This window comes from Uloborus diversus, chromosome 5 (genome assembly GCF_026930045.1).
Source record: "Uloborus diversus isolate 005 chromosome 5, Udiv.v.3.1, whole genome shotgun sequence".
NCBI lineage: Eukaryota > Metazoa > Arthropoda > Arachnida > Araneae > Uloboridae > Uloborus > Uloborus diversus.
Window position 1 is genome coordinate 180,591,008 of NC_072735.1, and position 12,916 is coordinate 180,603,923.

Here is a 12,916-nt window from a genome sequence, read left to right on the forward strand (position 1 = left end):
TCTATCGATATCATATAATATAAAAAGATCTCTTTCTTAGCTTTCAAACGAGCCATGTTTCAGCTCAAAAGCTTTGATAGAAAAAAAGTTATAAGAATAAAACAGTCTTCCTGATTTCCTAAGTAAAAGTCGGATTTTCCTTCTCTCAACAAAATGCGGTTGCAAGACGGTTGGCTGCTGAAGATCACGTGTTTTTATGCGAGAAGAACACGCGGGAAACAAGAACAAACAGCAAAGTGGCTCCTGTGTGTTGGTATCGCTGTGGCCGGTAGCTTCCCCGATTTCAAGGCAACTATGAACCCCTGTTTTGTGGGGACCCCTCTAATGCAGCAGAAAAATTTGTCCCGCTATTGTCTGCATTAGAGAGATTTTACTGCATTAAGTAAGTATTTTTTTCTATACTGTTGTTAAAGCATAATTTTAACCTACTGTTCTTTTCTTATAAGCTATTTAAATAACAATAATTTGTTAGCATTGTTTGATTGCACGAAGCGTGTGCTGAGTTAGTGAGTACCGAAGCTTCGCTCTACATTCAGTTTTCGCATTTTGAATATTTTGATTGTACTTATAAAGTGATGTAATATGAACATACAAATATTTTTCATATTATACTCCATTTGTTTTAATATTCTTGGTTTCACAAAAAATTTTCAGCAGTACTTTTCAAATTAATATATATATTGAGAACAAAATTAATTTGTTTTAAATTCTCTGCATGTTTTGCATTCTTGGTTGTTGTTAAATAACCTTGATCAATGACTAGTAATTGGTTAAATTTTGTAAACGGATTGTTTTTTATGATCTAATATGTTAGATTTTAACCAATGGAATAATATATAGGTACACTCGGGCCTATTGAAATAGCAAATTACCGGAAAAAAATTCGGTAAAAAATTTTTATATATAGAAAAGATCTTATTTTATCCTAAAAATTTCCTAAAAATTTAAGCTAATTTTCGTGTATTAAACCCAATTTCTAATTTATACGAGCATCGGATTAAACCAAAGTTAATAATTAAAAAATAACATAAATTACATTTTTACGCCTTCATACATCTTTATTCTTCGTCAATTCAACTTCATCCGCAAAATAAGGGGATTTTAATTTCAACAATGTAATCGACAGAAAAGTAAAAAATCAATCCACTTAACTTGAAAGATTTTTACTGAAGCTAAAAAAAACTAGGTATGATAATTAACAGACAAAAGGGATATCTTGAAACTGATTTTACAGTGTTACTGGTTACAACTAAGTTTTGAAATAAACTTAAGGGAATTTAAGAATTCTAGAACGAAACAACAACTTATCTACACATCCCTCAACCTCAGATTCCTTATGAGTTTTGCAGCAACCTTTAGTGAACATAATTTTCTCCTTCTAACTTTCATTTTTCATAAGACAAACAGGCGAAAGTAGGGAAAAAAATCTACGAATGTCTCGAAAAAAATTTAGTACATAGTTATTTTCGATACATAGAAACAATTTTTCTATCTAATTAACATGGAAATTTGCTGGGATTTCGATACATAGAAAATTTAAGTATGTAGAAGTTCAATGTGTGGAGGTTCGACTGTAGTTGAAATAAATTGCTTAAGGCTGCCTTTTAATGGCAGATTTGTCTTTAGTAGAAAATATAAATATTGACATAGTTGTTTTCATAAGTTTCAAAAATATAAATGTGTTCAGAATGTTTCATAAAATTTTAATAGCTAAATCTTTGAACAATCATAGTTGTTCAGTTCATATAATTATTAACCAAAAATAATGTGTATTTCTTATCAACTTTCAAGTAATTACTGAATTATTTCTGGTTCAATGTGCATGAATAAAAAAATGATAAATCAAAAAATAAATTCTGTAATGCAATATTTTACTATAAGGTACAAAAATTCATAACTTAAAATACGTTATATTTTGTATAATAATTTCTGTAAGAAAAATGTTCACATCACTAATTGGTATTATGACCGAATCTCAGCTAACTATAAAATTGAATCGGTTCTCATTTTACCATCAGGGCGGATGAGATGCCATGTCATTCTAGAAGGAAACAAGGGCCTTGCTCGTATCATAGAAATATAATTTTTTTTTGGGGGGGGGGGGGGCAGCGACCCAAAGTGACAAGGGGCTCTCCTTGACTTTCATTGGTGGTCCTGTGTGCAAAAACGTTCAGTTGCAGACCTTAAAAGGCATGTCTTATCTTTCTACTATTATTTTCTGATTTTTTATAGGAAGATTTAAAAAGAAAAATATAAACATTAATTTTAAAAAAAGGAAAACAAGAATTGTTCAGTAAGTGATCCCCTTATAGCCAGGGCTAAGGCAGAAATACATGAAATACACCGTGTAGATGTGTTGTGTAGTTTCGGTGATTCATAGCTGTTTTAATGCCAAAATCAACAAGAACATGGGGCAAAATTCAGCTGTGTTACAACATGGATGGTGTTCAACTGAAGTTCTTAAGGCTGTATAGCCAACATTCAGCCATGGTGAAAATATATAAGGGGGTTAAACCCACTTTCGGACCACTCCATGAATTATATATACTTATAACTACTCAACTTAGAATTTTCTCTTATTATACGACTAAGGAAATTATGCTTTAAAATCGAATACTTTCATTTTTTGAATTTTCCAATTCAATTTGTGTTTTTTGAGTGTTTCATTTGAATATTGTTACATAATAGAATGTTTGCTGGGTCGAAGGTGCATTTCAGGTCATTCTTTCGAATGGTTTGGCTGTGGAATATGTTTTGACCAGAGCATGTTTTAATCATGTCAGGTTTATGGCAGACGTGGGTTGCAGGTCTTTGAAGTGAGGGGGGGGGGGGGACAACATTTATTAATCTGATGTAAAAAAAAAACAAAAAAAGTTTTTATATTTATGACTAATTATCAGGGTTGTAGTTTTGGCCGGACAAAACTGATTTTATCCAGGCCACTGGCTAAAACCGGCCAAAACTGGATTTAACCACCATAGAACTGGCCAAAACTAAATTACTTGAAAATACACTTCTAATTTGTATGCATGTGAGAGAAGTGTGCTTCGCAACTAATAAATCTGCTAGTTTTAAGTTGTTTAATTAAGCATAGCAATTTTAGTTAATTAAATATAATAAAGTAATTTACATTATTCTAACAGTATTATTTAACAAATTTTAACTTTCTTCAAAATTAATAACTGAAATTACTCACACCTACAACAAAAGACGTAAGGAATACAAAACAGCCTGTAATAACATATATATAGAAACTTTTCAGTAGTGTTGCCTTATAATTTTCAAAAATTCTTTCCCCCCTACCTTCAGTTTTGTTTTTAAGAATGCTTATATGTTTCTAAAAGAAGTTCTTTTTTCTCTATCATTTATTCTTCAAAATTACTTGAAATGCTTTGTACATTTGTGGGTGAGAATTAAAATCTATCCATTCAGCTTACAATGTTTCACTCTATTATTTTTTTTAATGTTACTGCATATTTTCATGTAAACCTTATCTTCTAAACATCCTGTAATTTCTACAAGTTATTTAGAATAATAATGAAATATGATTGGTTTTGGTTTGTTTTACATTTCTTTTTTTAATAATTTACTATTTGGTTTTCATTAAAAGCTTGATAATTATCTAAGTGGCCAAAACTGAATAAAACTTTTTATCCCGGCCGGTTTTAACCCGTTTTATCCATGGTTAAAACCACCACTGGCCGAAACTCTTACAACCCTGCTAATTATATCTACATTTTTAAATTTTGTTCCATACTTTGTTGAATTTTATTTCATCTAGACCATCTCTTGTTTGAAGTTTGATCCAGTTTGCAGTTGGCCCAAGATTTTTGAAAAAAGTATTTCATCGGAACTTTGTCTGAGGTATTTATTTATATTTTATTTTCAGAATTGTTTTAACCTATTGACTGATCAGTCTGCATGGATTGTGTTAAAAATTATTTTCTTTGCTCAGGAACTAACCATAGTGATTTTTCTACTCTTATTCAATATTTTTATTTTTGGTCGCTGTTGTGTTAAAATACTATAAATATGAAATTATAAAATTTGATAATAAGTTTAAAAGAATATATGTGTACAAATGTGCCATGGACATAAACATTCAATTAAGGGGCCATCAATTTCATATGCCCTATTGCTTTTTTGACCTCTCGACGGCCTGCACATTGGGTCTAGTTCATGTTATATAAAAATCGTTCATAGTTTTTACTTGTCTTTTGTGTACATTACTCCACTTAAAATTTCGTTATAACCCAAATGTAGTTGTTTCTGAAAATTGTATGACTTTCACGTTTTTATGTTTACATAGCACATTAAAACATTTTTCTTTTTGCATTTATTGCAGGGGGGGGGGGGGGCAAAATTCAATTTTCTTTTATGAGTCAAAAATTAAAATTTTGAATCGATGGTTTTTTTTTTTTTTTTTGCCCTCAACTGTGTCCATATTAAGGATATGTTTTTCATAGGACTCTAAAATGCAATTCTAACATAATGCATATAAAGACAAAGTATTGTTGAACTTAATGGTAGTTTAAGCATGCCAGCTAAGATTTATAACAATGTCAAATACAATATATCCATGCTTGCTTTTTCTCTCTCTGATTGTGTACTTTTTTTTTTTTTGAGCATAAAAGCGAAAATACCTTGCTTCATTTTAAGTGTTATCCGATTTTGCGCAAAATGCGACCATAGCACAGGGCAAGACCAACTTACATAGATATGACCCTATCAACGGTGAGGCTCCACGAGACATTGTATCTGCACGTACCACGCCCCCATTACAGATGCGTTGTACCGCCATCTACCGGCTATTCCGGTAAATTCCAGGCCAAGAAACCAAAACCAAGAGTAGCGTTTTTTGAATGAATTTTCATTTAAACATTTGTACCTTTGAAATTAGGAAATTATACAATGAACTTGTTTTAATACGACAGCTTGGGAAAAAATGATAGTGCATTTCATCAACATGACATAACTTTAGAATTATAAAATATAATTTCAGTGTTTGTACTTAAAAAAAATTTTTGTTTATTAAGTTGTCATAAAATGCAAAATAATTTGAAAATGAAATGTTTAAGCAATTGCAAAAAGATGGACTCAAAAATATGTAAACAAACGCTGATTGAACTGCCGATTTCATTGATCTTATGGATCTGAATACGAGATGATGCAAGATTTGAGCGTTAAATGATCACCGAAAATTTAAATTGCTAAAATCCTGAATAGAACGTCAATGTAGTCCTAATAATGAAAATAACTGCAGATACAACAATAAAAAAGCATCCAGCAAAGACGCTTGTGAGTTAATAGAGTGAGTGATACAATGCACCAGATAGAAATACTAAAATTACGGTCCTGCTTTGTATAATTTATAGACCGGTAACATTTAAACACAAATTTTAGAACATAACAAGCGAATGCATTAGAAAATGTTCTAAGCTTTACAGATATTTAATGAAACACAAAATGATTTTGAAATTGTTCAGAGTGTGAATTTTATAAGATGATTTGTAATGGGTAATCAGGGGTCGATCCAGCGCCAAATTGGGGCCGCTTTGCGGCCCCTTCACAAAATTCCGCATGGCAAAACGGCCCCATTCACAAAATTCTGCGTCGCAGAAGCGGCCCCATTCACAAAATTCCCCATCGCAAAAGCGGCCCCATTCACAAAATTCCGCGTCGTAAAAGCAGCCCCTTCACAAAAATTTATAAAAAGGCAAGCCTTTTCACAATATTTTTTAACCGCAAATGTGTACGCATCTACGCGGGAGCCTCTTCCACCTTCCCCCATCTTATCTTTTTGCTTGCTGCATGAGGTGTTTTTGCTTGAGAGCGTCAGAGGGGGGACGGGAGAGGGACACTTGTGATTGGTAGCTTGTTTTCAGGAAAATCTTAAATTTTACTTTGATTACGTAATATATATTTAGTATTAATTTGTGCTGAGTTTCAAAATCCAATTCTAAAATAACTTCAATAAAATTATTTTACATGCTGTTTATATATTTATTTGTTTTGAAGATCTTGATTTCCTTACATCGGCCATGGTAAACAAATTTTTCGCATTTTTGATGTTTACTGTACCTTGTTAAGAGGCAAACAAATAAAATTTCTTAAATATTTATTAACATCATTAAATTGCAAAGTTTTAAACGAAATACCTACTCTGTAAGAATGTCAAAAGTCAAAAAAATAAACGCTGAATGCTGGTGCAGTATTATTTTGGGTTTTTATTACTTTTAAGTTTTTCAAACACATACATGGAATCTTTAATGAGTATTTCACTTCTGTGTTAAGAAATATGTGATATCTTTGAGTCTGTTCATATTGTATTTATTAGGAGTCATCATTACGTTCAGCAGCATGTGCAATTTTCATTGCTCTTAAAGTATTTGAGAGGGGCAAACAGGAAATCTGTTGTGAGACTTTCACCTTATGAAAGTGTGCCTTGCACATGTATATTTGTAAAAAGCAATAAATGTAATGTATGTGTCAAATTACGAATAAAATGTTAGGGGTCTTACTTCCCCCTTCCCCCAGCGCATTTCCTCTTGACAGCTTTCAGGTATTCTTCAAGAACTTGCAATCACCCCTGAAACCTGTCTAAGGCTTTTCTATAACGATACGACAGCTAAAAATGCTTTAATATAATCTTTTCCAAGAAAAAAATCACGAGAAGGTCTTTTTTAAAAAAATAAAGAAAATTCACAAAAATATTTTGCTTTTTCACAAAAATAACGAAATTTCACAAAAATATTTTGCATTTTCACAAAATGGGGACCCAAAAAATAAAACCTGGATCGACCCCTGGTAATATTAAAATACTACAAACTAGTTCGTCCAAATATACCCTCGTAGACTTTAAAGGGAGATTAGGTTACAAAATAAGCATTGAAAACTACAATTTTACGAAACAATTTAATAAATACTTACTCTGTCTCGATATGTTAATTCATATTGTTCTACGTGAGCTATCACATGGGAATACTTAGAATGAAATCCTAAGGCACTTTAGAGCTTGAATTCCTTTCGGAACTACAACATGGCACACAACAGTATACCATTTTGGGATTTTAAGTCAAAAATTGATGAATAACAATCAATAGAACTAATAATCACCATTTCAGAACTCTGTTTTTAACACACAAACTGCCCGCCAACTGACGAAAGTACAGTTGAATAGCAGTGACACCTATCGGTCTTTTTCAAATTTGTGCGGTCATGGAAGATAGCTCATTGGATAGGTCATATCTATGTAAATTGGTCTTGGCACAGGGTTCCGGATTTTAAAAAAAAAAATTTTTAATCAAAAAAGTCGGATTTTTTAAAATTTAAAACAATTTTTTTTTAATTTTTTAAAAATTTTCAAAAATTTTTGGGTATTAATTATTTTACATTTATTAACATTATGTATTTCATACTTTTAAAGAAAAAGCATCTTGTAGCAATTTTCATTTCGTGGCAGTAGCTATTTTTTACTAATAGTTTATGTTGACCAGTTTTAAAATAAATGCATGATTCAAATTAACTTTAATGTTTATCCCCCCCCCCCCCCCCCCCCCCCCCAGCTACAACCACCAATCCTTCCAACTAAGTTCTAGGAAACAGTAGTGCCACATTTTCTATTTCCTAGAATTATAATTTTCATACTTTTTAGAAAAAAAGATTCTTAAAATTTGGCGGTTTTCTATGTTTATCAGCATAGAGTCAACAAAAGTTCTAAAATTGATGCGCAAATGGGATGAAAAAGGCAAAAAAAAAAAAAAAAAAATTTATCAGTATGTTATAATGTTTAGATAAGATGTGATGTTGTTTTACACTTTGCTAAAAGATAAGGTTTCCATCATCATTTACATTTTTGTTGTAAAATAATACGTTGAACAATTAATTTTCTTGACTAGAACATATTTGTCATGGTGTATGAGAAAAATTGCAAATTTGTATTTTGTTCTGAGCAGTTAATTTTGAAGTAAAAGCAAAATTGAAACAGTTTGAAAGCTCATTACAAACACAGAAAGAAGGATCTATGTAGTTTTGCCAGTTAGAGTTATCATTATGTAATGCAGCATTGTTAAATTTAAAGCCAAACATTATAGAAATGCAAAATTAGTTAATAAAAATAAAAATCAACTGATTTGAATCAAAGATTTTGTTTAAAAAATCATTTAATTAAAATCAATTGATTTAAATCATGATTTTAATCAACAAACCCTGCCCTAGCAGAAATCTTGTCTTATTCACATATCAATCATTAACAATCAATAGGACGTGGATGTCAAATGTAATTTGTTTCAGCATAAATAGTTGAAAGTGTATTCAAAATAGTATGATATTTCTGACATTTATTTTTCGAACTACGAGGTTTGCAATATAAGGATTATATTAACTATATCAATAGTACTCATTTATTACTGGTAACAGTTTTAATATTGATTAAAATAGCATAGTTTTAAATATTAAAAGTTAGTTTGAAAAAAAGTTAAATGTTTTATGACTGTCTACTGAACTAATGCAGGATTTTTATTTATCTGAATTGTATAATTGTGTAAATAGCTATTCAAAGGAATATGAGTAAAGCAGCTAATGCTAAACTAACCGAAATAAAATCTATAAGAAATTAAATTATTGATTCCAGAATGCATATAAACATAAAAAATTGTTTCTTGAACAGTGTGCTTTTCGAGCTGTGAAACCCTTTGGCAGTGAACTCAAAGAGGAAAAACTCACTTATTGGAACATTTGTATGGATCTTGAGCATGCAATATTTTTTTAATTAAATTCAATTTAAATGAGTTTTTTTTTTTTTTTTTTTAATCTTTCCTTTTTTTTTTAACTTAAAAGAAAAACAAAATACAAATATTAAACCAGTAGAAATGCATCCTTTCAGACTGGCCTCAGACTCCAATATTACTCCTATAGCAAACAAATGTGGTTTTATTCAAATATGTTTACTTTCTTCTATATCTTATATAGAGAAGAAAGTATTGGATTCCTTTTCGATCATCAATTTTCGAATTTCGGATTGTGACAGATTTAAATGTTTTAAGTTGTGCTGAGTTCATTTCGACCATTTTTGGAAAATGTCTGTCTGTGTCTGTATGTGTGTGACCATTTTTTTTGTGACTGCTCTACAGCAAAAACTACTGCATGAAATTGAACAGAATTTGGTAGACGTATGGGCCCCTATGTGAACTTGTGCCCATTGGTTTTTGGCGCGAATTCCTCCAAATTGGGTGGAGCAATGGGATGTTTCATGAGTTATGCGTGCCTGCTATTCCTAGGAAAGTAACTGGCATAATCAAACGAAATTTGGTCGATATATTGCCCCTAACAGGTACAGGTGCCTATTCAATTTTGGTGTCAATTGCTCAAACAAGGGATGAGCTATAGAACGTTTTTTATCGTCACTTGTGACTGCTATATCTGAAAAAATAACGAACAGAATCAAACAAAAATTTATCTACAGGTAATCCTTAGGGTACATCACGTCAATAGCTGAAAAGGGGGTGGTACAATCGACCGTTCTCTCCGTTTTCATTGCGAGTGTTATATCTCAAGAAGTAAAGCTTCGTTTTGGATAAAATTTAATAAATGTAAACCTATAAGTAAACAGGCGTTGGTTTAATATTGGCGCCAATCGCTCCAAGGGGAGCTGTTTTTTTTTTTTTTTTCAAAATAAAAATAGTTTCGATAATGCAACAATATGAAATTGTAATAGACAGTCGTCTGCGTATTTCGCGTGATTTTAATTGTTGGGAAATGATTGGTAATATTATCTCACTGATTTAAAATGTTTAACTGTTGCCATCTATGTTTGTTAACAAATGAAATATTTGTAAATAATTCAAGCAAGGCTTTTGAAATAACTTTCAATTTTGGCTCTTTGCTTTGATTTTGTGATAATTCGGGAATAGGGACGGTTGTCAAGTTTAAGTTTTTATGTGCGTAATTTTATTTTTGCTGGGAATATTACTTTCTCGTCTATCATGGGGAGGTATCAGAATTCATATAAAAGATGTAGAAGAAAGTTTCTTGATGGCCACAACATACTCGTTATTTTTATTTGTGCAATAGGTTTAAAAGTTTTATTTATTTTTGGGGAAATGAATTGAAATGTAAGTAATAAAATAGTTTAATTAATTTACCCCTTGGGGTCCCTCCACTAGAAAATATGCTACTATGCCTATGTATGGGGTCAAAAAACTTGGACGCTTATGCTCTGAGAGCCTCTTTTAAAGGAGGCTTGTTTTCTCTGGATATAACCATATAAAAACATTCAGATTAAAAACTAGACTTTTTTGGGAAGTTAGATTTTTTTTTTTAAACATGTTTTCAGTATTTGTCAATCAAATTGTAAATACCCGCCAGGAAACAGTCCAGCATTGGCACTAAATGCCAAACTTTTTCCCCTGAAATTTCCCCATATACATATACCCCCCTACAACTGCAGGATTCCCCCAATTTCTTTACATGACTCCAAAGTACTTTATATTTAATTATGTTTCTTAATGATAACTATTGTTTGTTCTCCATTTGATTTTTTTTTTTTTTTTTTTTTTGAAATTGATATTTACTTTATATCCTCATTTTGTTTTCTTTTTGAAACTGACCATATATTTTGAATTACTGTCGGAAACTTGCTTTTCTTTGTTAGTTTTTAGTTCCTTGCGATTTCCCAGAACACAGAGAAAGGGGTGAAGAAAAATAGGATGCTTTAAAAGCGTTTTATTTTGATTTTCATTGTTAAGTGAACACTGGCCTGCTTTACATTTGAACTAGTATGTTGTGGCCAAGACGAAACTTTCTTATGAATTCCGACCCCTCCCCATGCTTGACGACGAAGCATTGTTCCCAACAAAAACAAAATTACACTTGCCAAAACTGAACAAACGTCCCAATTTCCTAATTATCGCAAATGCAAAGCAAATAGCGAAAATTGAAAGGTATTTTAATAGCCTTGCTTGAATTAATTACAAATATTTTATTTGTTAACAAACATAAGATGGCAACTGTTAAACATTTTAAATCAGTCAGATAATATTTCCGATCATTTCCTAACAATTAAAATCATGCAAAATACGTAGACAAGTGTCTATTATGATTTTTCTTTCATATTGTTGCAACTATAAAACTTTCTTTATTCGCACAAAAAAATAAAAAAAAAAAGAATCAGCCCTCCATGGAGTGATTGGCACCAACATTGAACCAATGCCTGTTTATAAATGGAGTCACATTTATTCCTAATTTCATCCAGAACGTAGCATTTCTTTTTGAGATATGGCACTTGCAATAGAAAAAAAAAGAACTTTCGATTGCGCCACCCCCTTTTCAGCAATTGACACCAAAATAGAGTTGGCTCTTGTACCCTCTAAAGGCTACTTGTCGGTACATTTTTGTTTGGTTCCGTTCATTATGTTTTGAGATATAGCAGTCAAAAGGGACGACACAAAACATTCTATAGCTCAGTCCCCATTTGAGCTATTAACACCAAAATTGAATCAGCACTTGTACATGTTAGGGGCAACATATGGACCAAATTTTGTTTGATTCCGCTTGTTACTTTCTGGGGAATAGCAAGCACGCCTAACTCAAAAAATGTTCCATTGCTCCACCCCCCTTGGAGGAATTTGCGCCAATAAACAATGGGCACAAGTTTACATATAAGTACCAAATTTTGATTCGATTCCATGCGGTAATTTTTGCTGTCGAGCGACGACAAAAAAACGGTTACACATATACAGACACACAGACAGATTTTCCAAAAATGGTTGAATAAGACTCAGCACACTTCAAAATGTTCGAAATTCAAAAATTAACAGGAATCCAATACTTTCTTCTATAAATTAGATATAGAAGAAAGTAAAAATGAAAAAATGAATCAATCTGTATTTTCTTCGTTGTGTTTTCTTTTTAGGGCATTGTTTTGGATAAATCTGCGAATCAAAGGATCCAAATGGAAAAAAGATCTGGAAAAAGTGATTCAGCCAAGTTTTTAAATTTCTTTTGAATAAATATTTGTAATTATGTTGTTATATAGCTTGTATATATTGTAAAATAAACCTTTTTGATGTTTTAAACTATTTGTTTTTATTGTTCACATTTATGAATATTGTCTCTTCATATTTCTTATATGCGTATGAGCACATGTTTTATGGTAATAATTTATTAGAAAGATCTTGTCATAGTTTGTAATGTTTCAATCTGTTTTGTTTTAGAGATGCTTTCCTTTAATAGTACTTTTGATACATAGTTACTAATTTATCCGTGAGTAAAAAGATTAAGTTTTTATTTTCAAACCCTATTGAGCAAGTTATTAAAAATTATGTACAATTTAATAAATTGATAACTTTTTAATTATAAAGTATAATAATTTTTAAAACAATTTAATTAACTTTTTTTGAATGTTTATGTTGTTTAAATGAATGAATTCAGCAAACAAGTATAGACAATGGACAAACCATTAATAAGGTTCAAGATTGCTGCTATTGGTAGCATGTAGTGTTTTAGTGATGAAACAAATTCCTGTGTATGTAAGTATTTTACACAAGATATAAAGTTGTATTTTGCTATAATCCATAAAGCAAAAGCTTTATTGGTTCGATTCTTTTGCTCACTTTTCTCCTATTTCTGATGTTTTTTTTTTCTTTTCATACTTCTCTTAAATATGCATGCTCATTTTGAAAGATAATTTAATAGAATATTTAATTCTGCCAACTGGGGTCGTGAAACTGCCTGACTAACAGTGTTAGCCAATTTTACGAATCGAGTCGTAAAAACACCTTGCTATTTAATGTGCTCATGAAAGTTTAGTTCATAACTTAGTACTTAATTTGATAATGAATTAAGTTTTAAAGCACCTAATAATTTAAGGGCAGCGACTATAAAGAATGAAATTTTTTTATGAACATCATTATGATTT

At 31.1% G+C, this 12,916-nt stretch overlaps 1 long non-coding RNA gene across 1 annotated transcript; it reads left to right on the top strand.

Moving 5' to 3' along the window:
- The first annotated feature begins 326 nt into the window (after positions 1–326).
- LOC129222766 (uncharacterized) lies at positions 327–12,038 on the top strand. Its single transcript, XR_008580609.1, has 3 exons — positions 327–382; positions 3,782–3,864; positions 11,912–12,038. It is a non-coding gene; the product is annotated as an uncharacterized LOC129222766 (long non-coding RNA).
- The last annotated feature ends 878 nt before the right edge of the window (positions 12,039–12,916 follow it).